This window comes from Ambystoma mexicanum, chromosome 6q (assembly GCF_040938575.1).
Source record: "Ambystoma mexicanum isolate Mex_15411 chromosome 6q, UKY_AmexF1_1, whole genome shotgun sequence".
Taxonomy (NCBI): domain Eukaryota; kingdom Metazoa; phylum Chordata; class Amphibia; order Caudata; family Ambystomatidae; genus Ambystoma; species Ambystoma mexicanum.
In genome coordinates this window covers 1,003,304,432-1,003,325,842 of record NC_090937.1, presented here as the reverse complement: position 1 = coordinate 1,003,325,842, position 21,411 = coordinate 1,003,304,432, and positions in this window count along the sequence as shown.

Genomic DNA, 21,411 nt, shown 5'->3' with positions numbered 1-21,411 from the left:
AGACTTGTGAGGGGTCAGTGGGACGTAGTACTCGAGTAACGGTGGGCCCTCATGCATCACTGTACCGAGTTGCAACGACGGGCGGGGCGTCCCATTCGTGGGTGAAGGCAGTTGCCATTTTCACACACAGCCGCACTCGATGGGATAATTAGTGATTTCAAACGGCCACAGATGCCTTTTCGACGTGATGTTGCAAATGAGGAATTCGAAGGGCGGCGCTTTCGGTTTCCAGCTAGCGGCGAGGAGATGCCCACAGGTCTGACTGCAAATGTAACGTTCTATTGTTCTATGTCCTTGAGACAGGGCCCATGGCGAGGGAGCAATGATTGATATGAATAGTTTGGGATGCGCAATAGCTACGTGGGCGATGAGGCCGTCCGTTCCCAAATACATGTTACTTCACAACACTGGAATTACGGGCTGGGGCACTGTGGATTTAGCAGGCTGCATAACGCACAGACTCAATGGATGTTTCTAATGTCATGTGAGTAATTATTCAGGCATTTTGATCCCGGGATGAGGGAATGATGGATGGATGCATGGGCAGGTGATTTGATACAGAGTTTGCCATGTACAGGGCTTCTTGGGATCTATCCGCCTCCCCTACGCTATGTGATGCAGGGCTGCCATAGTGGGACCATCGTCCATCTGGCCTTGTTGAGCCCTCCCTGTCTCGAGGCGCCCTCAGACACTCGTTTGTGATGGTGTTTGCACCTCGATATAGATGGTTATGAGTCGCAAGTGGTTTTGGGGTGGTGATGTTCCTTTGGAGTGGGCTAGCATGCATATGGCTGTGGATTTCGTGTGATCATTGAAGTGAGTTGTTGGTATGTAGTTCTGATGGCCATTCTGTTCTTTTTCTTTTCTTTTGGTTGACAGGTATCTCCTCCCCTTTTGCCACTGCCATCTGTATGCCACTCCTGCAGATGGATTTTACTCCCGACACCTGCTGCTTCGTGTTAATCAGTGGAGCAGCATTACGATCTTATGGGACGATCGCCAATGGGCCACATGCCCTTACGCAGTACTGGTGGCTCGGAGCAACATTTCGGCCTTTCAGCTGGACTAGTGCCTCCCCATTGGGATGGCCCTGCGGTTCTGTGCGCTTCCATGTTGCCTTTTCGTCCGTGAATGTGGCTCTGTGTACCATGGGGGAACAGGGCGACACACAGGTAGTGGCTGGTCATTTCTTGCGGAAGCAGCCCACAATGGTGATTGGTGTTTTGGATTTCATGGCCTGATGGCTGTATGTGCTTGGTGATTTTGATGTGCATAAATTTCTATTCTGATTTGGCCCGTGTAGCGTTTTTCTTTGCAAGTGATGTGGCATATGCCTATTTGGGGGGCGATGTATTGTGAGGAGATCTGCATTGGGTTCCAGCTTCGGGGTTTAGTTGCGTGGTACTGTGCTGTGCGCGTTTGCCTACGAAGCCCAGTGAGGTCAGGGATGGGGGCTGCCAATATGCCAGTTTGAATGTTGTCATGCTCAGGGGCGGGGGATTGGGTTTTGTGTAACAGATGCCGGTCAGCCAGGTGGACTGGTTGAATGATGTGGTTTTTGGAATATTGCTGGTCACAGGTGCCTGTGTTTGCGTGCGTTTCTTGGTGGGGGACTGTGGTCATGTCCATTGGGATGGCTTCTGTATTCGTGCCATCTGTGCCCTGCAGCTCCCATTGGCCCCTGTTGTGTTTCTTTTGTTCGTTGGCATGCATGGGTGACTTGTACATTTCAATGGTTGCATTGTGGCTTCATTGCACCTACGGGGAGTTGTACTTTGTGGGCAGGGAGCGGTGTACAGGCACTCAGTGGGGCCGTTTACGGTTGATTCGCGATGCCATACTTCTCGCCATGGCGGAATGGTACATTCCGCCATGCCTGATGGCGTTAGGTACATGTCCGCTAGGGTCGGAATTGGCGTACCGTTGCACCATGGTGGTGTTTGCGGTTTGGCATGGCGCGCGCGCGCGTGCTTGGTGCAGTTAGCGTTGGCGTTCACTACGGTGTCGCTAATGGCTTCGTACTTTGCGGTGACGGGTCATAGTCGCACCGAGCGCTATTCGATGGCGGTATTGCATTTCCGCCATCGTTTTTCGATTTCCGCCAGGGTCGTAATGAGGGCCAATGAGTTGGTGATCACATGATGCATTTTCTATCACAGAGTTTCCATAAGACTTGCACAGTTAGAGAATCAATGGAGATGACTTCAGATTTTACTTATTTTGCATGCTGATAAAAAAAAGCTGCAATCATTCTTTTTTCTAGCGTTTACTATTATGATAACATGATAAATACCGGTTCTTGTATAGATCCCTCTTATGAAGATTGTGTTGAGTCTAAGCTAACCACGTGTTGGCAAATAAATATCAGTATTCAGTGTTTGATTTACATTGGGACAGTGCATTACTAAGCAAACATTGATTAATCATGTTTATATCATGATTCATGTGTTTTGAATAAATGCTCATCGAAGGGCACAATTATGGTCCAATGGCGTTTTATTGATGTTACTATTATGATTTATATTTTGTCAGAGGTGTTTTTTAAGTGATTGGTGGAGTTTTAAAGTCATCACTATCAAATGGTACTCTTTCAGACCAATGTTTAACATGTTTTAGAAGCATTTTGCTTGCCTGCCATGCTACCCCAGGCCTGAACCTTATCTCCAACACCCATTGCACAAACCACTCCGCCAACCCATCCAACACAGAAGATGGGTTCTTTAAATACATGTTTTCTATAAACAGCACTGAGTGTACGTACATCTTTTGAATGGAGGTAGAGGGCATTGTTTTCTTTGGCCTAACTGTTAATTCTGCCTTTGTTGGTCTTGTGGCCATCTACAACAGGAATGCATGTCTCAGAAAAGAACATATTGAAATGTAATGCTTGGCAAAAGGGTCAACTCTGTGAAATGGTCCAGCATTGCAAATACTGGATTGCCAATCATGCACAACACGGAAGAATTTAGTGTTCAGATTTGTTTTCCACCGTCACATTGTGCAGATTTCCCTTTTGTGTACTTCATGACATCGATAAATAGTTTACCCATAACCACATTAGCTATTTATTTTACCAATGTAAGATGTCTGCCGTGTTAATAGCACATCGATCATGCTCAACGTAGTAGTGAAATTGATGCTACAACTATGCATGCAGAACAAAAGCTTGCTGCTTTGCAATCCTCAATGTATGGTGCTTTTATAAAATGTAAAACTTCGCAAAACACGGTTCTCTGGAAAATTAAGTTTACATACATTATATTATCAAGAGTTTAGACCCTCAATCCAGGATGTGGGCAGACGTACACATTATGCTCATTGCAAGCTATTAGATACAGGCCAGTACTACTGCTGCACATCCTTCTTTTGCCATTGTGTGGCTTGAGCTCTCCTTGACTCTGTTTTGTTTTTTTGGGCATGTTCCATCTTTAACGTGATGCCTTTCGGGGTGGCTGACTTTGATGTGACTCCCCGGGCCTCTTACATAATAATAATAATTTGGCATTTGTGGCAGGACGATGATTTTCTGAAATGAGTCCTGATTCAGAATTGATGCCCTGGACAGGTAGGTCTTGATATCTGCATCAGAGCATTGTCATGTTGAACACTATAGGTTTTAGGAGAATAGACATGTTTGCTCAATGTGGAATGCTCTGCACAGTTAGTCTGGCCTCCAGTGACAATAGCCAGACCTGATACAGAGCCAGTCTGTTGAAAGCCAAAGCAATCCCTTAAATCAAAGGAATGTGCATCTTTTAAACGGTTTAACCTTTGGTTTGCTGGGCTGTACTTGTAATTAAGAACTTGAGAAGAACTTTTTCAGCCATCTTGGGTGAAGTCGTGCAGATGAGTTTGGCTTCAAAGGTTCCATAATTAAGACAAGCACACATACATTTCAGCAGGGGCAGGTGAGGGAGGTTGCTGGAGCAGTTGAGGGACAGGTATTAATGGAAACTACATCCTCTGGAGTTAGAGGTTGAAGATTACAACATGATTTCGTTTAGGGAAAGGTAGATCATTTCAATAGAAATTAGTTCAGCAAGAGGGAAAACACTGAAATAGGATAGGACGTTTTCTTGACTCATAGAGGAGGATTAAGCAACCGACGTTTCGGACACTGACATGACATTTCATGTCACTGACTGCAGGTAGGGAGTGGGTGAATCCCAGAACAGTTTGGTGGGACGAAGGAGATTACATTTAGTGACTGTGGCAGAGTTTGGCATTTGTTTTGTGATTATAATAAAGATTACTAGTAGTGAAGAGAAAATCATACTATTGTTTCGGGACTAAGAATGACACTCAATGGTTGTAACTGAGAATGCAATATATGTGCAATCCAGAATGTAGTGGCTGCTAGAACTCGTATGTAGAGAATCGCAGCATGCACCTTGATTGACATACGACCAAATTACATTTCTTTGAAGTGGCAGTTGTCCTAAGCATCTTGAGTGTCATCCTTCCGAGAGCAAGTAACATGCATGGTGGCAGGGGAGGCATGTGGCTATACAGTGTGTTACAGCTGCTGCAGACATTGCAGTGCAGGAATTGTGCATACAGCAGCACCCTCTGTGCATGCTCATTTAGTACAGCCAGAGGAGAAAGAGGAAGAGGTTCAGTCCATCCCTGGGGAGAAAGGCAGAGAGGCACCCATTACATCCACTGAAGTGCAAGGGCAAATTGTGCCAGGGTGAAATAAAGCACAGTGTACAGGAGCGCTATATGGGAAGTTGTTGGCCTCCATCAAAACATCCATTCAATGAGTAGGAAATTAATGAGGATGCAATGCAAGATTCTATAAAACTGAGATTTAACTTCAGGCCAGTGCATCTGCAGGTCTGGTGCAACGTTGGCCACATGCCAAGCTTCCGTGGATCTACTTTTCAGGCTTCAGAGTTTGGCACAATGCATACCATTGGGAGGGTTCATGACTATGTAGAGCAGAGAAAGCAGCGCACTCACACGGCATACCGTACTCCGGGCACTCGTTACTTCATACATGCCAACAAGCATCCTAAACAGCATGCCAGGGAAATAGGAAAGATCGACATATTACAACAAAACATGAATTGTGGCACAATGAAATAAAGGGTCACTTTATGTGCTATGGTCAAACATTTCTACACTGTACACAAGCATGTAGGGGCAAGAACTTTGTCAAGTGACCAAGGACACCGAGATGGAATGTCTTGTGATGACAGTAAAATAGACAACGGCAGAAAAGAAAACATGCTATAACTGCAACTTGTGAAAAGCAAAATACATAGGGCCTCATTACAAGTTTGCCGGTCCAGGAACTACGGTACTGGTAAGCTTGCCGGTACCATAGATCCCTGACAGACATTCTACGAGTTGTGTTCGCAGGTGTCTTTCTGTCCGCCAGGTCTGACCTGGCGGGCAGAGCGGCACCCACGAGCGCAGCATGTCGTTCAGAATGGTGCCGGTGCATCCAACCTCCCCATTCCCATGGAAATGGGGAGCATTCCATTCCAGCACCCATGAATGGGAAATTACTGTGTCCGGCTGGGCTATAATGACCCGGTAATTGCCCATTCACGTGTGCTGGAATCTTTCAGAAGTTTGGCAGCAGCCTGCCGGCTTTACCGGGAAGGCTACCGCCAAATTTTATAGTCCAAAATAGATGCTTATTCTACTCTAAATGCTTTTTTAAAGTTTGTGTCTGCCTTGTGAATTTGAGGAACTGACTAAATCAGTAACTCACTTCCTGAAGTGTGTCTGAAATAAACCTTTAATGAGTCTAGCAATTATTGTATAGAATTTCAGAAAAATGAATTATTTGTTATTCCTATCTTCTAGAAATCATGGAATGGTGGATAGACCTACTGACACTCATGATCGACGCAACTATAAAACCGACTGGCATGATAATTCATCCCAACATTCGGACCGCTATAGGTCAGACAGAGCCAACACAAACCATTGTAGAAACTCTTACAGGCGCAGAAACTCAGTGTTGCCACAACCTAGGAAAGGCTACAGCCAGGAAACATCATCCAACAAACATGATTCGAAGACCCCAATGGTTGGCACAGAAGAGAATTGAAAATGGCTTATGGGGTTAGTAGCTGACGAAATTAAGATGCCATAGGATGGGCCCCCACCAGCATTGAAGCCCCTTACAATAGCATCATGGAAACCGAGGGGCTTCACTCATCTGTTTCAAACAGGAGCTAATCAAATTGAAACTCATGATACATTTTGTTTTCAAGAGACATGGATGCGTATTCCACCCATAGTTGAAGGCTATTCGAGTCATCTTAATCCAGCAATTAAAGGAGACACTGACAGACCGACGTCAGGCCTACTTATCCTCATTAATAACAAGCTTGATTTTTTAATAACCAAAGAATTCATGCCAACTTCCCTAATTCAAATTATAGTGGGATCCATCAAAATTGATAACAAAAAAAGAAGGAAAACGCTTATTGTCATAAACCTTTATTGGAATCCAGCCTCAGTTGCAAGTTTGAATTTTCCGGACCAAATTGAAAAATGGCTAGTGCATTGCAAACAAAAATGGGTGGATCCATGGTTCATCATCTGTGGTGATCTGAACTCTAAATGTTGGGATGAAACCAGAGGCCTCATAACACTAAACATCATCTCAGAAACACCGGCAGAAAAGAGCGGCTATCAGTGGAACACCATCATGAATGCGAACAAACTAAATTCACTCAACGGAAACACCATTGGAGATATACCGGCTAACATCACCAGAAAAAATCCAAATGGTGGTCACATTATAGACTACATATACATTTCATCGGAAATGATCTCTGCAGGAAACAAGATGAAGGTTCAACACATGGATAACAGTGATCACAACCTGCTTTCAGTGAAATTACTTCCAATTTTTAATAATGTAACTTTCACAAATATGACGATGGCAGAAGTCACCATGGGCAAAAATCGAATCAAAATTCCGCCTACCAAACTACCCTCATTGACCAGAAATGTAACCAGTTTAGTGAATCATCTACATTCACCAGGAGGGACTGAACCCTTAAACTATCTTAGTTTGTTCACAACATACGAGACAAAACCAAAATTGTCTTCTTTAAAGCAAGTTGTACATCGTCATGCCTTCGAGCATCAAGTCATCCTCCAAAAAAAATCTTTAAGGCCGAGTCTAAACAGCTTAAACCGAGATCATTCCTTAATAGCTATAACCAAAAGGAAACAAATTCTGCAGCATTATCTGAACTGGCTACATCATTACAAAAAGGTATTAGAATGCAATGATGTGGAGAAAATGCTCGACATCATCAAATCGTCCAATACTGCAGACATGTGGAGACAAATAAACGAGCTAAAGATGGATCAAAATTTATTAATAATGACACCAATCCTTCCTGCGGCTTGGATCTCCCATTTCAAAACAATTTTCAACCAAGAATCTGATAATACGTATTCTCACAAAAGAATGAGAAATGGCATTTAATAGACACTTCAGTGGATACTATTGAGAATGTCATCAAGAAGTTATCAAAAATCAAATGCATGCGGACCCAACGGGATAAGCAATGCAACCCTTAAAGAAAACTCACATCAATGGGCCAAGTTTTTATCAATTCTATTCAATTACATCATAACAACCCAAAAGATACCAATCTCATGGAAAGAATCGATAATTATACCCATTCACAAAAAGGGCAATCAACAAATTCCAGCCAACTATCGCCCTATAGCTTTGCTGGATTCCCTGGGCAAAGTCTTTGGAACCCTCGTACTTCAAGCATTGCGGGCATGGGCAATATCATCTGGTCATTCGGATCCATGGCAATCAGGCTTTGTACGAGGCATCGGGACTGCGCTTAACATCTTCATTCTAAACCTGTTGAAAAGTCGCACAGAGAGAAGGAAAGATTTTAAAATGTACATTGCTTTCATTGATCTAATACAAGCATTTGATAGCATCTCGCACCCACAGCTATGGACCAAATTGAAAAAATGGGGTTGTCCTGCTTCTATCATGGACCCCATCAACGAATTCCATCAAAACACCACTATAAGAGTGCAGTTAACTGAGCCTATTCCAACTAATAAAGGCGTCAAGCAAGGTTGCCCGATGGCCTCTGAAATATTTAACCTTTTCATATCCGATATAGACTCTGCAGCCAACAACATAAGATGCTTTCCTCCATCGATAGCAAATATCCAAGTGAGTCGTCTTGTATATGCCGATGACGTGATCCTATAGACCATACTCCAATAGGTCTTCAGAGACAGTTAAATGCTTAACAAATCTATGTGGAAAAAACGAACTTGCAATTAATCCGAAAAAATCCACCATTTTACCCTTTGGTGTTCAAAAAGGCCAATTGCGAACAAAAACGATGCGATGGTCGCTATTGGGAACAGAAATCCCCGTAGTGCAATCCTTTCTGTACCTAGGGGTATGTGTCAACTCAAGTAGGATCGACGCTGCCCGACTTCAAACATTAAAAAAGAAAGCAATGAACTTAACAGGATTAGGAAAAATCATCTTGAGACGTTACTATAGTTTCAGCTTAATCCCATTAATCAAATTTTATAAAGCCAAGGTGGTTCCGATTCTTACTTATGGTGCTGAAACCTCTTTCAACTTCAAAAACAAAAATTGGGCAGCACTATTGATTGATATTTTATTTCTATTGCGCTCGTACACTCGTTTCAGAGCGGGACAAGGCAAGGGAGGGGAACAGGGGAGAACAAAACAGCGATCTGACTAGGCCCAGTGACATTGAGAACGCGCAAGTGCATTGGAAGGAGGGAGAAGTGGAAAGTGCGAAGCAGAGGAGAAACAGATAAATAACAATACATAAATAAATAATAAAGGCAACAAATAGTGGTAATGCAGCCAGCAATTTGCAAGTGCTAGGTTTAAGGCAGCAGACATGGTAGGTCTGATAAGTGCAGGAAGAAAAAGGGGTGGGCTGTATGGGTACAGATACAAATCCCAGTGCAAGGGTGGTCCGGAGGCAGTGCGGGAGGGTGGCAGGGTGAGCAGGTACCTGAGCCCGAAGGACAGAGGGTGGCCAGGTGCACAGTGCCAAGAGAGAACAGATCAGCAGGGGAGAGGGGGAGCGAAGGCAGAAGAAAAGAGGAAGGTCTTGAGGTGCTTCCGGAACCGGAGATGGTTCTCCTCAAGTTTTAGAGTGGCTGGGAGGCTATTCCAGAAGGAGGCCCCAGCCGAAGACAGAGATCTACCCCCAGCTCGTTTCTTTGAAAAACGACTGACCCTGAGGGAGTTGGAGGTAGAGGAGCGAAGAGCTTGAGAGGGGAGTTATTTGCAGGGGGATAGCTGAAGGTATTTTGGACCCAGGTCCCAGAAAGCCTTGTGGACAATGCAGAGGGTTTTGAATTTAATCCTTGCATCCACTGGGAGCCAATGGAGAGATTTCAGAGCTGGATAGATACGATCCCAGGGCTTGAGGCCAAGGACAAGTCTCGCAGTCACTAGAAGGTTACTTTTGGAAAAACACACTTCGCCTTCCTAAAGGCACGCCGATACAAGCAATACGAAGAGAGCTGGGCTTGACCTCTCTGCTAGCCATTCTACAGAAAATGCATAGAGGAAAACCCCAAAGGCGGCTTTAAATGCCTCAAACAAGGTCTTATGGAAGTACAAGATCCGATATTGACCTAATGGCAAACAGATTGCCAAAACTTACTAGAAATCACTGGAGAGCAGGCTGATACTTTAATCAACAATCCGGACAAAGTAAAACAAAAGCTCTACTCCTGTGATTGGTTTAGAACCGAAAAAGAATGGTCAACATGTAAAATATATGGCAAACCATTGGAGGACAATAAAAAACCAAATTCCTTACCCAGCTATCTAAGATTGTTTCCCCATTGGGATTTCAGAGACCAGTTTCTTAGATTTCGGCTTTACTTAATCAAGACAAGAGAAACCGCCTGGCCCTGGAATTATGTAACTGGTCCTTCAAATTGTAGACTATACGAAAACCCAGAGACAATAGAAAATCTGTATCACTTGATGATGTACTGTCCAGCTTTAGCGTCACAAAGGGACATTTTAATGAATCCCATCATTACAAAGTATGGACACAAATCAAAAGATTTATGGTGGAAAATGCTGCAATCTGGAGAAAAAACGTCAATAATACTAGCTGTAGTTAAATTCTCTATTGCCATTCAGAAACAGCTATCAGCATTTGAAGATCCATGAATTTTAATTTTTTAAGGAAAAGACAAATTGGGAAACTGTTGTTAATATGATCAATGTGAGTAAAGGTTGTCAATTGTATAACCATATATCACAATAAAAATAAAACAATATTCCTATTCTTTCTTATTTAGAGTCCCTGTACAAAGTGCTAGGCTTGTGGAACCCCATATTTTTTTTTAAGAGGCCTGAGAAAGAAAGCCAGCCACTCCAGAAACAAAGAGCCGCATCCCTGATCAGCACTGCAAAGTTTCTTTATCATTTTAATATTTAAAAAATACATTCCAGCATCAGAAGAACAGACAGTGGTATCACGTCCAATGCATTTCAGAGCGTGCAGGTCAAGGAACTGTCTGTAAAAAACACATAAATCCATATTTAGCCAAACGTCTTAAAAAATGATAATACAGGAAACCAAATCTAATAATATGTTTTCTCTCATGCCTGTATGAAGGATGTAGGAAGCCTAACAAACGACAACTCCTATTATAAACAAACAAAATAAAACCATATGTAATTATTCAGCCTTCATTTTCAAAGGTCTTCTTATCAAATTACAGATCATAAGGGTTGTGCCACTCATTAATTGTGTCGTCTGTTCACAGGATGTCAGATGGCTTTTGGCCCTTCAGATGTAGAGATAACAATGAGAAAAAAGGATCTCCATTCTGTAAAAACGTTAGCATAGGAAGATCATGAGCTGTTCTTGCAGTTTACCCGATTATTATCATAATAATACTAAAAAGCCGTTTCTCCTTACCAATGTTGACACTTCTTAATGAGTATAGGAGTTCACAAAGTATTTGAATAGAGTGGCATGTTATTCAAGAATACAAACATATAGACTAGAAGTGGGTCTATCGCAGTGACATCATCATGCACATTGATGAAGTCCTTACGTACAGTGCCATTTTGAATACCACCAAACCTAATTATTGCAGAATTTGGGAGACAGGGAAAAAACAACGTTATCAAAAATGGTGTGCTCAAGAATGCAATTAGAAGGGTGATCAAGGGTGATCAATGTGAAAGTAAACATTGATGTAATGTGTGCAAAATTGAAGTGACAATACTGAAATTGTGAGGACCTTAATAACTGATGGTATAAAACAACTTTGTATAATAACAGTAACATGTGAATAATAAACAGCACAATTTTAGGAAGATATAAAGAACTATAATAATTGACTTATTTTTTTCTTCATACAGTATAGTTCCAGTAGATAATAATAACAATATTGAAGTATGTTTTGCTAGTGCTGGGAAATTCCATGTTTCTAGGTTCTAGCTGGCTTGATTTCAGTTGTGGAGCAAAAGTCTCCTTTAGATCATTGGTTCGTATTATGGTGTGATTTATTGAAAGTCACTAGGAATAGGCAAGTGGTATGACTCATTTTGAAGGGGAAAACAAAGAGAAACGTTGCACAAATTCCTATCTGCCCAAGAATCCACTTTATGTGATAGATTGATCTGCATTCTAGATTTCAGACTCAGCACAACACTTATACTACAGGCTGTGCATCTTCAGCCTATCACTGTCATCAGTACAGATAAAGAAGATGACAGAGGTGGTGTGAGTGACAAAAGAAATGCACTTTCCGTAGGTGATGAAAATGTCCTTGACATCTCTGGTGGGTTTTTCAGCACACACTTTAATCGTCAAATGACTGTTGAAAAATTACACCCATTATCAGCAGAAACAAAGTTACCAGGGCTTAGTGACTGTGCCACCACCTCTTCCACATGCCCCAACAGATCAGTTCCCTGTGTCATCAGTCACCAAAGTTTTCTAGAACTGATCTACATGAGCGTGTTGCCCCCAAGCATTCCTAAGGAATCAGGATCCCTCTCAGCTGGCACATGGGGCAAAGTTAACCAAAGTTGCAGTCATATCCAGGTTTTCAATGTTCTGTCCAAATGTCCTCAACGTTCATGGCAGTCAATGTTCTGTCCAAAAGTCCTCATGTTCATGGTGAAGTAGACTTTTCTGGCCCCTAGACTGATCTTTTACCTGCACCATTGCAATAAGTTCTTTGAAGTTCAATTTAGTTTGCAGCCTTGCAAGAAAAGTATGCTGACTAGTAATGTGCTTCTTGTGGATAACATTACTAATAAGCCAATGGAAACTGGAGAATATGTCAAGGACTCGATGATGAACAATGTTTAGCGGGACAGTTTCCCATTTATGTGGCTGATAAGTTGAAGTGAAAACCAATCACCAGGAATCTGAGGTCACACCACCTCACACTACTGGACATCCCAACCTCCAACTCTGTCTTTGTCAAGAGCTGCGCCTTCTGGGCAGTTGCAACTAAATATTAGAATGCAATGCCCTTTGATCTTAGATGGTGTGAGTCGCTTGAACTGTTTAAGAAAAACATTGAAAACTCACTTATTTGAATAAGAGGTTCCTTATCTTGTTCTGATAGTGTAGGGAGAGTAGAGCAGGGTCTGTTTGTCTTTACCATCTGTGTTTGAAGACCTTTTGGCCTTGAAGCCCATATGCCTCCAGGCCGACTTGCCTGTGCCAATTACAAATAAATAAAGTAAAGTAAAGTAAACAATACCACCAGGTTAATAATAGGCAAGACCCATGTGTAATGTCCCATGTTGCTTTGTGCATAGGAAAATGCCTCCATAAAATTGACCTGGCCCATTAGAGTCTTACTTCAGAAAGCAGAGTGGGGCTCTGTATCCTGAACAATGTTGGAACAACTGCATTGGTTTCTGGTGTGATGCAACCTGGTGGTTCTAATATGGTTATAGGCTCCTAGTGGGAGGGTAGTATTTAACTTATTTTAAGTTCATCAATACACTGTGAAGGAATCTACAGGTATTAGGGACACCAGAGGTCTGATACCCAAGTTGCCCCAAGCTACCCAATGCACACAGATGCATTGCACACATAGCAATTATTAGATGTTGTCATTTGTCCTGGATGAAATAAATACGCAGTTTGAATTTGTGTGGTATCAAAGACATGTTCAACTATGAATATCTGGTGGTGGGGGTGGTGACATTGGTAATCTGGTGGCCCTGTAATTACATTTTAAACTTCTCTCTTACAAGATCTTAAAGGCTGTGTTAAAAAGACAATGAACGCAGATGGAGGAGTAGATGTGCCTTCGCTCCCCATCTCTATCACTGTACTATTGTTCTTCTCCTGCCCATATCATTGTTTTATGGTATCCACTACAGAGTGTAATTTGCTTTCAGACCATCACTGCTTGTTTCAAGGCACCTAAACTGTTGGCCTACAGCCCTAAATCATAGCAGCCCGCGAAAGTCCTGATAAACCTGATCACCACCCCCTGCTAGTACACCCCCATCCCCTCAGGAAGCACGCTGCAAATAGCCCCCTCACTTGATGCCCTGATGTCCGTCACATCCCCCAGACAGCCCCTGCAAGTACATCCCCTCCCCACACACACCTAACCTCCGCCACAACCCCCAGGCAGCCACCTGCCAATATAACCCCCTTCCCTCAACCCTGTGACCTCTGCCACAACCCCCATGCAGTCCCCTGCAAGTACACCCACCTGACCTCTTACACAACCCCCAGGCAGACACCTGCTAGTACAGACCCTCCCCTCACCCCCTGACCTTGGCCACAACCCCCAGGCAGCTTCCTTCTGGTACACCCTCCTGCCCACCCCCTTACCTCCACTACAACCCACAAGCAGCCCCCTGCTAGTACAGTCCTCTCCCCTTACCCCCTGACCTCTGCCACAACCCCCAAGCAGTCCCCCTGCTAGTACACCCCCCCCCAAGCCCATGACCTCCGCCAGAACCCCCAGGCAGCCTCCTGCTAGTACACCCCCAACCCCTCACCCCTCTGAGCAGAGCCTGCTTTCTGGATCTTTAGAGCAAAAACCAAAGCCTGGCTCCTCAGTCCTATCGACCCCTAAGCATGTCCTATCTCCATCATACTATCCACACACTCCCTATGGGTGCAGTCCTCTGCTGGTCTGCATAAATATACCACTGCTCCAATCCTATGCATTCTATGTATTAAAATTATAAATGTAACCAATATTAATTATCTGTATACTGTAGCTTATGCCTAGCCATTTTTTCATCTAGCCCTGCTCCGCTCGTGTATTTCTACTACCTGCCTATGATCATCTCTGATGCTCACTGACTCTGCCTCAAGGTGATCTGTAACACACCGCCAGTACTGACGTTATGCAATAAGATGAACTGTAACTCACCTTCTCCCCGCCTAACGGGCATTGTTTATTGTATACCGATTTTTTACTTCATGTGTGTAACCTTGATTCATTGTCTAAGTATAAGCGCCAAGATACCCATGGGTGAGGTGCGCTATATAAGAAACTAAACTAAACTCTGACCTCCGCCACAAACCCAGGCAGCCAGCTGCATATACACTCCCCTCCCCACACCCCCTGACCTGTGCCACAATCCCCAGGCAGCCCCCTGCTTCTACTGTCTCCTCGTCTCGCCCCCTGACCTCAGCAACAAACCCCAGGCTGCCTACTTGCTAGTACACCCCCTCACCCGAACCCCCTGACCTCCGCCACATTCCCCAGGCATCCCCTACAAGTACAACCTCCTCCCCACCCCCTGACCTCTGCCACAATCCCCAGTCCACCCCTGCTAGTACACCCCCTCCCCTCACCCCTGACATCGGCCACAACCCCCAGACAGCCCCCTGCTGGTACACCCTCCTGCCCACCCCCTTACCTCCACTACAACCCACAAGCAGCCCCCTGCTAGTACAGCCCTCTCCCCTTACCCCCTGACCTCTGCCACAACCCCCAATCATTCCCCCTGCTAGTACACCCCCCTCCCCAACCCCATGACCTCCGCCACAACCCCCAGACAGCCAACTGCATGTACACTGCCCTCCCCACACCCCCCTTACCTCTGCCACAATCGCCAGGAAGCCCCCTGCTTGTACTGTCTCCCCCCCCTGACCTCAGCAACAAACCCCAGGCTGCCCACTTGCTAGTACACCCCCTCCCCCCACCCCCCTGACCTCTGCTACAATCCCCAGGCATCCCCTACAAGTACAACCTCCTCCCCACCCCCCTGACCTCTGCCACAACCCCCAGTCCACCCCTTCTAGTACACCCTCTCCCCGCTCTGCCCTGACCTACGCCACAACCCCCAGGCAGCTCCTGCAAGTACACCCCCCTGACCTCTACCACAAACCCCAGGCAGCCACCTGCTAGTACACCCCCTTCCATTCACCTCCCAACCTCTGCCACAACCTCCAGGCAGCCCCCTGCAAGTACTCCCCCCTCCCCACACCACACTGACTTTTGCCACAACCCCCAGGCAACCCACTGAAATTACACCCCCCTCCCCACCCCTCCAACCTCCACCAAAACCCCCAGGATGCCTCCTCAAGTACTCAGACCTTCCACTACCCCAACTCATCTCCACCCACTACTGCAGGTAGTCCCTGTAAGTCTACCTTCCTCCCACTGCCCCCACTGACCTGGGATCAATACCCCAGGCTGCCCCTCAAGTCATGACTTTCCACCATAGACATCCAGCACCAACCCCAGGCATCCCCCTCTAGTCCTGCCACCTCTCATCACCCCCACTCACCTCTGCCAACTACCCCAGGCTGCACCCTCAAATGCTCACACCACCCACCACCCTCATCCACCCACTGCCCCAGACAGGCCCTGCTAGTCTTCCCTCCTCCCACTAACCCCACTGACCTGTGTCCTCTATCCCAGGCTGCCCCCTCAAGCCCTGCCATCTCCCACCACTCCTACTCACCTCCACCCACTACCACAGGCTGCCCCTTCAAGTGCTCACACCCTGTCACCCCCACTCACCTCCGCCCACTACTCCAGGCTGCCCCATCAAGTGCTCACACCAGCCTCCACCCCACTCACTTCTGCCCACTACTCCAGGCTACCCCATCAAGTGCTCACACCTCCCTCCACCCAAATCACATCTGCCCACTACCCCACGCTGCCCCCTCAAGTGCTTACACCACCCACCACTCCCACTCACCTCCAACCACTACCCCAGGTTTCTCTGTCAAGTGCTCACACCACCCACCACCCCCAATCAACTCTGCCCCCTACCCCAGGCTGCCACCTGAAGTTCACATACCCTCAACAACCCCCCTCACCTCCACCACTACTTCAGGCTGCTGCACAAGTGTTCACACCTCCCACCACCGCCACTCACCTCTGCACATGACCCCGGCTGCCCCTGTTAGATTGTACCCCTACCAGTCCAATGTAGAACAACTTACCTCAACTCCTCTGGGCTGCCTCCAACATGAGGTCCACCTACCACATAGCTTCCTCCAAACTGAAAAATTGGGAGCAATGCTGCTGAATCCATGTCCGTAGCTCTGTACAGGACTCCCTGGTACATCACACTCAGTTGCATATCGACAGGACAGCATAATGTAGCACCAGCTACACTTTTACCACTCCATGAACTTGTGACATAGTAATGAAATGGAGTTCAATGTTACATATTATTGTGCCCATGTGCCATTGCCATGGCCTCAAAGCTCTGTAGGAAAATGCCCTTGGAGGACTCTAGTCCGAGATGTCAGAGATTGTTCTGAGCCTGTAGAAAGGAAGGAAGGCAGGGGTGGCAAAGTCCCTGCAAGTGACATAATTAGAACAGGCTTGCAGTTGGGTGATGTAAAGGCTGTCAGAGAGTTTGAGAGTCAGAGGCAGATTATTCAATCATGTGAAAATGGAACATTTGAGTGGCAGATGTGCAGCATGATAGGAGAGCAGGTAATGGGTGATTTCAGATGTGTGCCGGGGTTGGCCATGCTTCAGGAGCGATACAGCTACAGAATTTCGAGTGTACAAGTCATGAGCATAGCCCACACATCCACAGTGAGGCCCCAACCCACGCGACAATCATATAAGAAATGCATTTGGACAACAAGGAGAACATGATCTTGCACATGGACATAGAGACTGCAATAAGTGTGGTATCAGAATTCCTAAACTTTTATTAAAAATATTTGCACTACAATGTTAAAATATGGTGAAGGGTAAACATGTCCAGGGATGAAAATAAAATAAAAGTCCAAAATGAAACCTAGCACTATACAACTACATACACTGGCAGCAGGCTCAAATGTCTTGCAATACTTCCAGCAGGCCAGAGTCACTCTCCTCATTCTCCAGATGGAGACGATCTTCTGTTCTTGGCTGGAGGGTTTGCAGGCCCTCCACCATCTGCCTCTCCTCCACCTCTGCATCACTACAAGCATCCTCGAGGTTGGCTACCCACCTCATTCTCTGCCTCTCCTCCACCTTGGCCCTGGTCCTGGCAATGGTTGCCTACCTAGCCCGCTGCCTCTTGACCATCAGCTGCCTCTCATATTGTGCTTGGACTCCCTCATCTGCCGCCTTTCCTCCTGCCAGATGTTCTCCATTTGCTGCCTAATTTGCCTCCTCGGTGTGGAATGGCCCTGATTAACTGCCTCCTCACAGTCTGCTGCTGCCTTGCAGAGTGTAAGCTACATAGGTACTCTCTCCGACTGGATGAACCTTGCACGGGGGCACAGCACCTACACTGCCCTCAAGTGCCAGCTACCCCTCCACTGCCTGTTCCTTTGTCTGGGTCTGGGCAGGCACATTGAACACCTCATGTTGCGTTTTTGGGACTTCAATCTCAGGCAGGACCTAGGCACAACCATACTGGCATCCTGGGAGATGGTAGCATCCTGGGAGATGGTTGTGTGGTTTGTATGCATGGCAGTTTCTAGCCAACTTGGTGCCCAGTGCACAACCCTACAATGTGCCGCCCTGACTGGCACACATCACAGCCAAGCCACACCTCTGTGTAACGCAAAATAATATCCTCGATATCAATGAATCATTGCTAAACTAATGTAGCCAGTCGTACATCAAGTACTTTATGAATCATATCTGATGTGGAAACTCAGCGATTGTTGCTGAAGTGCATGGTTCTTCTGTCACCTGCTCATAGGCAAGGCCTTGCCTGAATGCATTTCCAAGATGCCCTTACTGACACACTGTGGTGTGACCAGTTTACCGGGATCTCAGTGACCATGGACCACTGCCCAGTAGCTGGCGTTATGTTCAAATGATATCACTTGAATATCGCAGGGGGTGACACTAGAACAACCATATGTATAATTTGCTGATAGAGGGTCATCATTCCAAGGTGGACAGTCTCACCATAACCCTATGGGAAAGTGTATGGAAATGAATAGCACCAATGAGTGTTCCTAACTGCTTTGCATCAAATCAACATGCATTTCGGAATTGAGACATTGATCAGAGGGTTCTATATATGATTCACCAGTCCGTGATGAAAAGGCTGTATGTGTGAATCAGTGAATACATGACAGTCTCATGGCTTGGTGCTCACGTCACTGTTCACAACACTCACCCTAACATTGAAATGTATATAACCATGAAACATACATAATTATCCGGACATTATTGGATCATGTAATGAAATAGCAGCAACATTAGCTACCCAGATGGGGTACCAGGGTTCTGTTGCTCCATGTTTCAGTAGAATTGCAGATGTAGATGTGCTGGGTCTCAGTCACCAATACAGAAACATCTTTTGAGAATAATAGCTATAGACAGGAACAAATGGCCTACAATAGACACCCAAACCGGAGGGACAAATGTACAGAAGTATTGTTCAACTTCCGATCTTTAGCATGACCATTGATTGGCTGATGTATCTTTTTGAACAAACCGGTGTTCTGATATGTCGTATACGGTCCACATTTCCCCAGCAACTGCATCCTTACCATTGTGTGTGACTCAGGGGTTATTCCTGCACAAGAGCTGTCATTGACATTTCTTATTACTGCTTGCCTGCAGCCAGTGAATATCATGATGTAGCAGTGTAGTAAATTTGTTGAGCCCGGTGGATTTTCAATTTGAGGTAACTTCTGTGATTGATACGTGGGTTTAAGTGCAGGGACAGTATGGCACACTCATTCTAGCTGCATATGTTAAGATGTCCAGTGCACTGTTGTATGGACAAGTGACAAAGATCGGGCTCAAAGGACCACCAAGTGGTGCGGTCATCCAGGGCCACCACAAATACAGGGTGCGGCCAGCTCACATTATGTAAGTGTCACTGCACATTTTGTGAGGTGGCAGCACCCTTTACATAACACTGTCATGTAAAGCGTCAGTCAATGACTGTCAGTCACTCACTAAGAGACTGGCACTTTGGTGTCATGTAAAGGGCGCTGCCAGCACACACAATGTAAACTGACAAGGCCTATTCATGAATTTCACCAGGTGAAGAGCGGGGGGCTCATGCAGACGTGTAGCCAGCACACTGAGGTGACACATCAGACAGAAACAGTCATATTTGGTGTTACATATAGGAGCAGCGCATAGCCGCATTGACAAACAGGGTGGTGATTTATGCAAGGCACTAATCAATGCTGCACACATATCACAGCATTTATTGTACATAGACTACGGTCTGCACGGTGAGATAATTGACCCTGCTGTCCTAATCAAGGTGCAAAGTCACCTTGAGGAACCATATGGCAGTGGTTGGCATTTTGAGAACATGGAGAGTGAACTGATGGCAAGAGTATGCATTTAGTCCATGTCCCACAGCAGCCACTAGAGTAGTCTGGCAAGGATATCACAGTTCACCCTCTCAGGAATGAGCCATATGTAGCTATGAAATGATATTCATGAATAGTGTTTGTGCATGAAATAACAAGACATGGAAATTAAGTAAATTGTTTAGAGCTGTTTCTCTATGGCATGTTAATTGTCTTGTCAGAATGTGTAGATGTGGTCAGCTAACTGCTGCTTTGTGTTGGAGTTCTAAATGGAAATTCTCCATGTTCAGTACTTATCCTTGCGTTTTAAAAGAAAAAGCTTGTTAAATGAGCAATCAGTCATGAATTGTCCCCACTTTAAAGGCCTGGACACAGAACCATTGCTGCTTGGATGTGTGGTAATGGCTTCCAACACACATGTGACTGTACACATTCACAGTGTGTTGCACGTATATCATCCATGAGGTGTGGCAATCATGACTCATGCAGTATCACAGAATTGTGTGCCTGTTTTCAGTCAACCATTGCCTAGCCATGGCAGCCGGTAGACATGAAGGAGCAACAATGTCTATGCATAGATGCATGAGGCTGTCTTTCCGATGGCACAAGATGTTGATGGCCAATAGTTGTCTCTGTGTAGTCCATTCAATTTATGGAGTGTCAATGGAACAGTGGCTGTGCAAGTGTGCCTTTTTTTGTCCATGTTCCATGTTGCAGTCTCAGGAAACAAAAAAACAAAGTGATTACACCTTGTTAGGAATGGTGCTTCTCAGTTTGCCCCCTGAGGTTGCTGACAGTTTTAAAAAATGCAAGCTTCGCAGAAGGTTTGTTCAAGGTGCAAAAAATGAATTCAAAATGGATATTTTGTAACCGGATATGTTTAATTCACATTCCTGTTATTTATTTTGGAGTGACTTTATTTAGAAATTTCTAAACTGAGTTTTCATCTCGAGTTGCCCATAATACATAAGTGCCAATGCATTTCGGATTAACCTTCGTCAGGGCGGTATATAGGCAATATTAAATACCACGTGACTCTAATATCATATCATATGCTTCTTCATAATTAACAGTAATTCAAACCATGTCATTGAAATTAAACCTGTAGAGAAAAACATACCATTTCATGTGTAGAACCAATCCGTGCGCACCATGGTAGAGAGAAAACAAATGCAAGCACATTCAAGTTAGCTAACACGGTAATAGGTTCTGTCTTCAATGCTTAAATTAAATGTAAATACTGATCCTACCTGGTTGCATGCTATATTCTTATACGTGTATGAGCGCATGTATTGAAATCCCTGTAGGGAGAGAGGCAGACTATATCCATTTTGAATTCATTTTTTGTACCTTGAACAAACCTTCTGTGAAGTTTGCATTTTTTTAAACTGACAGCAACCTCAGAGGGCAAACTGAGAAGCGCCATTCCTAATAAGGTGTAATCACTTTTTTTGTTTTCTATGTTTGGCTAGGTCCTTGTGCTACGGGACCAATTTGGACTGGCAGCTCCATGCTAAAACTTTTGAACTTTTAGCTTAAGTAGCTATACATCTGATTATCAAAGGATTAATTAGTGTAGTGCCCACCCCTCCATCTTCTTTTTGACATTTTTCTCAGCACAACTGTGGTGGAGCACACCGTTCGAGTTCTATAGATTGAATATAGAACTTCATAAACCAAG